Source organism: Panthera tigris, chromosome B3 (assembly GCF_018350195.1).
Source record: "Panthera tigris isolate Pti1 chromosome B3, P.tigris_Pti1_mat1.1, whole genome shotgun sequence".
Lineage (NCBI taxonomy): Eukaryota > Metazoa > Chordata > Mammalia > Carnivora > Felidae > Panthera > Panthera tigris.
The window spans coordinates 92,741,118-92,752,089 of record NC_056665.1 but is presented as its reverse complement, the minus strand read 5'-3'; the positions used below and the strand labels follow the sequence as shown (position 1 = coordinate 92,752,089).

The following is a 10,972-nucleotide window of genomic DNA, read 5'->3' as shown; positions in this document are numbered from 1 at the left end:
CCAGTGTGCAGAATGGCCCCCAATAATTCTCACTTCCTGGTATTCACACTCTTGCCTAATTTCCTCTCCTTAAGTATGGGCTGGATTTATTTATTCACCTTTAAGAAATAGAATGTAGCAGATTTCATGTGCTGTCACTTCTGAGAGTAGATTAAAAAAAGGCTGTGGCTTCCATCTTGGGTATTCTCTTTTATTCTTTCTTACTTGCTGTAGGGGAACACAGCTAGCTGCCACTTTGTGAACTGCTCTATGGAGAGGCCCATGTGGGAAGAAACTAAGTGGGATCTCTGACCAATAATCAGCAAAAAACCTGAATCCTGCCTACAGCCGCAGATCTTTTCTCAATCAATCTTTAGATTATACCTCAGTTTTAGCAAATTCCTGACTACAATCCATGAGAGAACTTGAGGCAGCACTCAGCTTCATTGCTATATTAGTTACCTGTTGTTGTGTAACAGAAAACCTCAACACTTAGTGGTTTGAAAAACAGCAACATTTATTACCCTGAAGTTTTCGTGGGTCAGGAATTTGCCTTGACGTCTCTCATTAAGTTACAATCAAGATCCTAGTTGGGACTACTGTCCCCTGAGGGATTGACTGGAGCTGGAGGACTCACTTCCAATGAAGCTCACTAACATTCCTGGCAAGGTGATGGTGTTTAGGAGGACTCAGCTCTTTGCCACATGACTTTCTTATGACTTCTTACGTGTTCTTAAAGTACAGCATCTGATTTCTCCCAGAATGAGGAATCCAATACAGCAAGCTAGAAGCTGAAATGGTTTTTATGACCTAGTGTCAGAAGTCACACACCATTCTTTTTGCCATAATGATTGACCCCACAGACTATCCCTGATAGAGTGTGAGAGGGGACCACCCAGGATTAGTTCTGTCCAGATGTAAGCTATTTGACCTTGGACTAGTTGCTCAAGGTTGCTAAACTTCAGTTTCCCCCACTTTGAAATTGGGATAATACTGGTAGCTCTCATATAGGGTTATGAAGATTAAATGTAATATTTCAGAGATTAGCTTGTAATAATCAATACAATGCAAGTTGTATTTTCTCAATGTAAGTTTTCTAAAAAAGAGTGGGCGTGTGTAAGAGTATAAAATGATGGGCATTTCCAGTATAGCTATCTTGAGCTGTAAGAGAATCTTATGTGTGTGTTCAATAAATATTAGCTATCTTCATCATTATTATTACTAGTTATGAGGGTAATATTGCTTATATTGCAGAACTGGCCCATCTTTCTTAACACTGTTTCAGAGGCATTCCATAGATGACTTGTTATATGATCATCTTACATCTGAAGTTCATTGAGAAGCTATCTAATGGCAGCTCTTGATTAAACCACATTTAACACATTATGACCTAATAAAATATTCTGAATAGTTAGACTGCCTCATTACATGTCACAGAAATTAAAAGTGCAGCCTCTAATGTAAGTGTGCTGTCTTTAATGTGCTGGCAGAGAGCTTTTTTTTTTTTTTTTTTTTTTTTTTTGACAGGGTCAGCAGAACACGAACATGCCTGATCTACAGAATCTGCAGGTCAGTTCAGACATTCTGAGTCTTGTTTAGATTATAGAGGTGTATATTACTTTTGCTTTCAGTTTCATAATGGTGGAGTACAGAGTCTGCAAGAAAATAGGATACAGTTTAGGAAAAATTTGGTTGTAAGGATCAGAAACTCAACGTTGCTTAAGAGTAGGTATATTTATCTTAGGTGTTCGGAGAAATCGCATATAATGCACCTATTGGAAATAGGCATCTCTTATACTGGAAATCCACTGAAAGGGCGGGCCTACGCCGGCCAACTCCATCTTGTTCTGTGTCCTTCACCTTGACCACGCCTCCTCCCCTTGAGTAACCTCCCGCTCACCTGCCTAACAGGACTCCGACCCTTCCCCAGCCAATCGGCTGAGGCCACAGCCATTACCTCACCAACTGCCCCTAGGCCCCAATAAAACCTTTGTCCTTTTGAAACTCACTCTCTCTCCCTCGTATCTCACCGCTGAGTTGGTGCAGGTAGGGGATTGAGCTCGAGCTAGCTCGAATAAAGGCTCTTTTGCTTTTACATTGGACTCAGCTCCCTGGCGGTATTTGGGGATCACGAATTCAGGGCATAACACCACCAGATGATTTTTCCTTTTCTCTTGCCACATCGTAGTCTCTCATCTTGGGAGTATGTGGTAGGCAACCTCTAAAATGGTCTGCAATGACCGTCCCTTCCTGGTATTTGTAATCTGTACATATCTGACCCTTCTGTAATCTTCCTTTCTTGAGTGTTGCCTGGACTTACTGACCCACTTCTAAAGGTGGAAGTAAATGGGATGTCATTTTTGAGGTTAGATTTAAGAAGGTGGTGACTTCAATGTTGGGTATGTGCACTCTTCCTGTTTCTCAGAACACTTGTGTTGGCGAGAACAAAGAGCCACGTTTTGAGTAGCCATATGGAAAGGCCCAGTTGAACTGGTGAAGACGTGAGTTCCTCAGTGCAACCACCTATGAGAAACTGAAGACCTCAGTCTGAAAGCCTATCAGTACCGAAAGCCTGCTAATAAACACATGAGCTTGTAAGTGGATACCTCATCCCCAGTTGAGTTGTTGAACCTTGAGATGTTTGCAGCCTCAGCTGACTGCTTGACTGTAACATCATGAGATATTCTGAGCCGAAATTTCCCAGCCAAACTGCTTCTGATTCCTGACTTCCAGGAACTGTAAGCGAATAAACATAAACATTTGTTGTTTTAAGCTGCTAATTTTTGGTATAATTTGTTACCTAGCGGCAGATAATAAATACAGATTTGGTGCCTAGAAGTGGGGTGCTGCCATGGTGAAAACCTAAAATGTAGGAGTGCCTGTGGAACTGGAATTTGAGCAAATCTAGTGAAATTCTAGAGTGTCTCGAAGAAGCTGTTAATAGAAAAGTTTTGTTCTCTTATAAGGCTGAAGGTGAATGCTGGCAGTAAACAGAAGGAAAGGGGAATTCTTGTTAGGGGCCAAAAACTTAGCAACATTGTTGCTTGTAGTATGTGAAAAGTAGAAAATGTGCTTTAAGAACTGTGTGACCTAGCTCAGGAGATTTTTAAGCAACATGTGGAAAATGCTGTCTGCTTTATTCTTGTAGCTTATATAGTAAAATGGGAGAGAATTAAATTGAGAAAAGGATGTTAAGTTAAAAGGAGCCAAGACCTGATAGTTTAAAAAATTTTGTTTTTCCAGATGGCTACTGGTGCCAAAATTAAGAGATGGGTTTTGATCAATATTCAAATCCAGGGTACTGCCTGGAGGACAGAGATTTAAAGATGAAGCAAAGGATCTGACTGGCAAAACTGTTAAGATCTCAGAAAGATCAAAGGTCATGCCCTGGGGTACTAGTCAGTAACACAAAGCGCCCTTTAAAGAGATTAATGGTGCTTCTCACAGATCCTCTCAATGAAACTGTAGTGCTTCTAGGCAGTTTAAGAGCATTGTGTCTCTGTTGTTTCAGCCAAGGCTCAAGGGAGAGAAAAGCGTATTTCAAGATTTGTGAGTATGTCTAATGGAGTGAACCCCAAGATGATTCAGAGTGGACCCATAAAGTTTTCAAAAGAGCTACATATGCAGGTATATTTCCAGCTTGGACTTGGGGGGTCAGAGATAATTTTAAACAGAGGAGAGGCTTTTGAATCCCAGAATTATACTGGAAGGAAAGAGACTGTGATAGTTGTTTAGCTGTAAACACATGCTATTTTTCACAACAAAAGGAAGACTCAGAGGGCAGAATAAAGAACTGAGAAGGTAGAGGTGAGAGCCAGGGAAAATTATTTCCAGGCCTTGAAATCTAATCAAGGAATATCCAACATTTGCCCAGCTGGATTTCAGAACTGTCGTGGACCATTGACTCCTTTGTGTATCCCATAAGTTCCCTTTTGGACAGGAATGTGTATAGCAGTTTTCCAATACTCAGCTTCCATTGTATATTGTGTGTGTGTGTGTGTGTGTGTGTGTGTGTGTGTAGAGGGGACAGATAACTTTAATTTCAAAGGTTTGTTGATCATGAGGTATTGAATTTGAAGAGCTATACTTAGGGAACTTCGCCTGAGAAGTCCCATCAATTCCTGGACCTAATTTTGATGACAGGATTCTGGAATTTCGAACCGATACTATAGCAGTATAAAACTCTCAGTAGTTTGGGAGGAAGGAGATGAAGACTTTTGCATGTGACAGAGATGTGAATTATTGGGAGCCATAGGTGTAGACAGTGGAAGGCTGCTTCTAATATGGCTCTCAGTGATTCTCCCTCATAGTATTCATGCTCTTGTGTAACCTCTTCTCATCTAGTCTGGGCTGGACCTAGTAACTCACTTCCAAGAATTGTAACATAGCCAAAGAGATAGACTGTCACTGCTAAGATTAGGTTTCAGGATGACTGTGGCTTCCATCTTAGATGTGTTCTCTCTTTCACACACTTGTGCACATCACTGGTGCCAGGGGAAGTGAGCTGCCATGTAGTGAGCAGACCTATGGCAAGGTCCATGTGGTGTTGCAAGGAACCAAGCCCCTTAAGGGTCTCATCCTAGGAGGAGCTGAAGCCTGCCAACAACCATGTTAAGAAGCATAGAAGCAGATCCTTTAGGCCAGTCTGGTTTTGAGATCCCTGCAGACCTAGCCGACAACTTGACTACAATGTTATGAAAGACCCTGGATTAGAACCACCTAGATAAATGACTCCCAGAATGCTGGCCCTCAGAAACTGATATGATAAATGTTTGTTGTTTTAAGGCCTGAGTTTTGGGGTAATTTGTTATGTGGCAACAGATAACCAAGACAGTCTGCTTTCCCTTTTTGCAGACTGGATTTTTTTTGTTGACTCACTACTTTCTCACAAGGTTGCTTTGCTTGCTAACCATAATTGACTGACTCATTCTCTGGGTCCCAATTTTAAATTTTGGGGGAGACAATCTCATTGGTCCAACTTGGGTCAGAATTCCCATCCTGGTTTGAATTCTTTTACCCAGAAACGTGGAGCATGAAGTGTATAGAGCTGCCTTTTCCAGGCTGTTGGTAAATTATGCTCTTATAAAGACAGTAGGGAGGAAATGATGGGCCTTTCTAGAATTGCTGCTTTGAGAAAAGGTGCCCTAGAACTGTTTCTGTATCTGGCAAAGTGAGGTGGATTATTCACAACAGCAAATCCAGGGGCTATAACATTCAGAAGATTCAGTAAAAGTGTTATAGGATGCTATGGTATTAACAGTGATACTTTTAAATAGTTACACATACTAATGGAAGTTAATGCTTGTTGCAACTCAGCAACACTTAGCAAAACTATTTTCACAGTATTTTCACTGAGTAGTTGAGATGATCATATTATTTTCAAAGTATAACAACACAGGTGATAACTAGAGCTGTCTGGTGAATACATTGACTCCTTCAGGGAGATGTTTTCATTCATCAGGAATGACTTAGAAGTCTGTTAGGAAGGCTCACATCACTGTGATGAAGGAGAACTTCTGTGTATATCTAGGGGCACTAGGGGTTATTGTTAGCATTTTGTGTTTCATTGGTGCTTTCTAGTTGCAAACTGCAGTGATCTTTTTTCTTTAGAGTAGGTTGAACTCAAAATTGTATTCTAGTAATAAAGAGCTGTCTTGTTGAAAGCCTTTTAAAAATCTTTTCCAGATGATTAGTGTTACCCTACATAGCACAATGACTGGAATGTTCTAGAAGGGAGTGTATTGCACTCTAAAAAAAAAAAAAAAAAAAAAAACAAAACCCACATATGTGTTTTAAAAACTTAAGGTGAAAGAAGACTTGAGTAAAATATTTAGAACATAAAAGACTAAATGTATCCTAGTGTCAAAATAGTTTTGAATGTGACTGTGTAAGATAATATTCACCTGTAACTAACTGACTAGTCGTTTGTGTAATCTTGGCACTGAAGCTTATACAGTGAGATCAGGAACAGGTGAATTTGTGTACCTGCCTCATGAACTCTGGGACACTGGGTCAGGCACTAGCAGTCCTAATTCCTTGAGGACTCCTGGGAACCCTATGAGGTGGCCACAGCCACTACCCCCCATCAGGGACCTTGGACCTGAGAATTTGGCTCCCAGACACTAGATTTATGGCAGTTTAATTATGAAGGAGAAAAAAGAGGCTTCTCTAAATGCTGATGGGAGGGTCCTGGGGGACAAGTAAGTCATTACAGTATAGGAGAAAGTTGAAGGAATGAGTCCCAACAAAGCAGATGCTATTAGCAGATCCGGGAAAGGGTTGGCCAGGACAGCAGCAACTTGAGCTTCATATGATCATGTAAAGGGGATGGAGATAGGGGATTAAGCAACCACACACATCCTTCTTACTAATTATGGTCATGTGATCCACTTCTTTTCCAAAAAGCTTTTGTATTAATTTTATCTGGGGGCTCAGCAGAAGGATGAGTTGAGTTATTAAAAAAAAAAAAAAAAAAAAAAAAGAAAAACACCTGGAACTACATATTCTAATCACAGTCATCCAGTCTTTTGAATTTGTCCCTTTAGGGCCTGAGAATAGGTCTGAAGAAAGAATAGTTTGGCTTGCCCTATGGAGAGCTGTTCTTTCTCTAATCAGAAATCATGTATTCTCATTCAAACCACTAAGATACCCTGTTTCCAGATGTGCCTACAGGTGAAATTAGGCTGCCATGTTGACCTCTAAATCTGTGATATTGACATGAAGCAATAATAAGGGTAGCTAAAACATGGTCTGTGAAGGTCAGGATGCTTTGGATGTGCTAAGTCAGCCACTTTTATGTGGTCGGGGCAGTTTGGTGCTCATCATCCAATCAGTTGGCTTCTTTTAAGTCTCCTCTCATTGGAGCCCACATGGGCTCCATCAATTTGCATCCAGTAGCAGCAAAATTCTCATTCTTTCTCTTGCCATTATTACCAAAGAATTCCACTTTGGGGGCGGGGGGTGGGGTGTGGAGAAGTGGAGAGAAGAAAGTGCACAGTCCATATTTCTGTTTTATAGATACCAACACACTGAAATGTACTTATAAGTTAAGGTTCTGTACTTCTCATTGCATTATACAATAAAATGCTAGATGTGTGCTAAGGCAAGCCATCTTTGTTGAGATCAGAAAGGAAAAAAAAAACACTCTTGCATAGTTCAGTTATAGTAGTGGTTCTTATGTTAAAATCACCAAGGGAACCTTAAAAAGTCCTAAATATCCATAGCGATTAATCCAGAATCCAAGCACCAGTATTTATTAAAGCTTTCCAGGTGATTTCAATGTGAAGTCAAGGTTAAGATTACTGAATTACAGTCTTAGTGCTCCGTGAAGCTGCAAATATGGAATTCAGAAATATGTGCAAGAAGCCACTTCTACTAAGTTATATTTCTAACCCTGAGGTAAAATCAATGTGTTCTTGTAGCTAATAGTTTAGTTTGAGCCTGCCTGCCTGTCTATCTGTCTGTCTGTCTGTCTGTCTATCTACCTACCTACCTACCAACCTACCTATGAATCTGCCTATCTGCCCATCTGTTCACTCACCCATCCATCTATCCATCCTGGAACAGAGATTGTGTGTATTTTGTGGAGAATCTTAAGTAAAAGAGTGATCCAAGTATAAGTAATTAAACAGGCAATTATCATTAAATATTCTTATTTTTTAAATATTTATTTTTATTTTAGAGAGAGAGAGAGTGCAAGTGGGATAGAGGGTCAGAGGGAGAGAGAAAGAGAATCTTTAGCAGGCTACATGCTCAGTGTGGAGCTTGACCTGGTCCTTGATCCCATGACCCTGAGATCACGACCTGAGCCAAAATCAAGAGTTGGAAGCACAACCTCCTGAGCCACCCAAGCACCCTGAGTCATTAAAGATTTTTAGATAGCAAAGAAACATGATTGAACTTGGTTTAAAAATCATCTGGTGTTGGGGTACCTGGGTGGCTTAGTAGGTTAAACAGGTAACCAAGTCTTGATTTTGGCTCAGGTCATGATCTCATGGTTGGTGAGTTTGAGCCGGCATCAAGCCCCACATGGGGCTGCGCATTGATGGCATGGAGCCAGCAGCCAGCGTGGAGCCTGCTTGGAGTTCTCGTTCTGACTCTGTCTCTGCCCCTCCCCCACTTATGCACTCATGCAGGCTCTCTCTTTCTCAAAATAAATAAATAAAAACTTAGAAAAAAATCATCTGGTAATAGATTTCATGATTAGAGAGTGAACCAGATCAGGCCAGAAAAGGGGTTATTTTGTATTAATATGGTGAGAAGAAAGGGAGTCTTTAAGATTTTGGTGATGAAAACGGATAGGAAAGTGATATGAGAGAAAGAACACTTTAAAAATAATGGTATTTGCCCTACTGAAAAATTAGAATGATCCATACAAAAACAAAAACAAAAAAAGAAAAGAAAAAAGAAAAAAGAATGATCCATGCAAAATCTGTGAGAATAAATATTGGGGAATCACTTGTGGCTTTCTTGTGTTGATCCCAAAGGTCCTTTTCAGGGCTTTATTTTCCCCATTGTCTTTTTCCCGCTGCTGCACACCCAGGACTTGTGCCTGTTTTCCTTTCTGCTTTCAAGCTGCTACCACTCAATTTTCCTCTTGGATTTTGCAAGATTGATCTTGCAGTGGGACACAGTACTTTGTCCCTTACTGCACTGGAAGGGAAGCACCCAGGCCCTTGATACTTGTAACATTTTACTGCATATCATCTTTTCCATCAAAAAGGACCTGGGTCATCATTCTTTTCACTGTTTCCACTCTGGCTAACATCAGCTTCTGTATTAGTTATTCATTGCCGCAGTAACCCTGCACCCAAAACTCTGTGACTAACACAATACATATTTAACTTCCAAGCTTTCAGATGAACTGGATGGTTTTTTGGTCTTGGCTGGGATAATTTATATATTGATCAGGATTGAAATCTCTTACATACTCAGGTATTAGATGGCTTGTTGTCCAGTCTAGAAAGGCCTTAGCTGGAACAATTGAGGCTCTGTTCTATGTTTTATATCCCAGCAGGCTAAAATCCCAATGGCTAAAGCAAGTGACATGGTCACGTCCAAAAACTAGAAGTGGGATGGAGCCCCTGGCCCAGAGTGGGAGAATGGTGCAGGGCAGAGGCAGGCATGCAAGAAAGGGTGAAGAATTAATGCAGACAATTGTTCACAGTCTTTTCTCTTGTTCCGTCCACTGCTTAAGTGAGGGGTCAGCCTTCACCCCCTGTTCACACTCAGAGTCCTCATGAAAGCAGCCCAAGGGGGCATTCTGTTAAATCCTTTGTCTTTATTATTCCTAGATTGATGCTCTAGCCCAAATGTCTAATTTCCTAACAACAACAACAACAATAAATCTAATAATAATGATCAAATTTTTTTCTATGTAACAGACACCACTCAAATTTCTTTACTGGCATTATGGCATTATTTAGTCCTTATAACTAGTCTTTTAGAAAACACTATCCCTATGCAACAAGTGAGGAACTAAAGTTGCACAAAGTCAACATTTAAAAAACTTGCACAAAGTCAACATCTCAATATTTCTTTTATCACCAAAGAAGATATTTTATTGCTCAAAATATGTACAAGCAAAGATAAGAAATAACAGACAACCGCTCAGCATTTTGATGAATGAATTTTTTTATTATGTATATTTTGAGAGCAGATACCAAGGAATAAACATTTTAATAACTATGATGTGGGAAATTAGGTTTACTGGGAATACTGACTTCATATGAACAATACAAGCCTGCATTAATAAGCTACATTTAAATGGAGCTGAAATTCTTACTTCTGCCCCAAACTACAACCCACCTTTCTCTCCCACCCACACATCATTTACCTACTGACTTTACTTTCACTTTATTTTTTTATGTTGATAAAAGATTTTCTAAATTTATGATGATAAGCAGAACTTAACAAGATATATAAACAGCATAGCAGAAAGAATCACAATTAGAATATTATAAAACCCCTTTTCCTCCTTAATTTGCAGGAAGCATACAGGGTGGATAAAGGTAAATTTTATTCACTAGTAGAAGCATATAATATGTAAGCACTAGAAAATGATCAGTACTATTCCAACACATTTTAACTTAGAGCATCTATCAAAATAAGAAGAAAGATTATAATTCATGTAAAAAGGTCTTATAACTCTGCAATTCCTCAGATTTTCTTCTAGGATGAAATCATCTTGGGTTTTAATGAAATTTAGTTGAAATGCACAGTGAATACCATTAGAAGTTCTCTGAGAATTACCCCGATAATGATGACATCATTTAGAGAGTCATAAGTGTGCCACTGAAGTAAATGTTCCAGATTGTTAAATTTTGTCACTTTTAAAAGCCAAATTAATTATATTTATTTTAACCATTTTTTGAAGGAAACCTAATACCAATGTGCTATTTTGCTGCTTTTAGAACTGAGCATACTAAATATTTTATTCATTTTGTGAGGAGTAGGTCTCAGGTTACCGTTACGAATAATTTTTGTTTTATATGTTACTACAGTATTTCCCTCAGGGGCTAGTGAGTTATGTATGTCTGTTTGATTAATTACCTCAAATTTTTTAATAAGTTCTGGTGATTCTCTTGCCACTATTGTCTCTTCCTTACTCTAGGCTGTTTCAATTTGACAATTCCCTTTCCTTGATACTTTTAATCTATTTTTTTTCTGTAACCCTATTTTAGCATAAATCAGATAAGCGTTCCAAACCAGTAGATTAAGTTATATATTACATTATAATTCAGTAGCCTTTTGCCCAAGAGCCTGAGTCCCATATATCTTCTAAAAATATAATAAATGAGATTTATCTGTTCATTCAAAATAGGTTTTGAATGTCACTACCATATTTCATTGACTCTAAGATGTCAATTACAATACAGACTCCTGTTATACGGACTACTAAGAAAGAAATAAAGTTGCATGTTATAAGATGCACCCCCAATTTAGAGATGTTAAAATGTATACAAATATAAGTCGTGGAGGGGCTGAAACATGA

At 39.2% G+C, this 10,972-nt stretch overlaps 1 long non-coding RNA gene across 1 annotated transcript in view; it reads right to left on the bottom strand.

The window, feature by feature from the left end:
* Positions 1-478: 478 nt before the first annotated feature.
* Positions 479-10,972, bottom strand: part of LOC122239263 — a 55,004-nt gene continuing 44,510 nt past the window's right edge. The window contains exons 3-4 of the long non-coding RNA XR_006218212.1: positions 2,586-2,715; positions 479-1,634 (exon numbers count right to left, since the gene is read on the bottom strand). This is a non-coding gene — a long non-coding RNA (uncharacterized LOC122239263). The remainder of the gene's footprint in view (positions 1,635-2,585; positions 2,716-10,972) is intronic.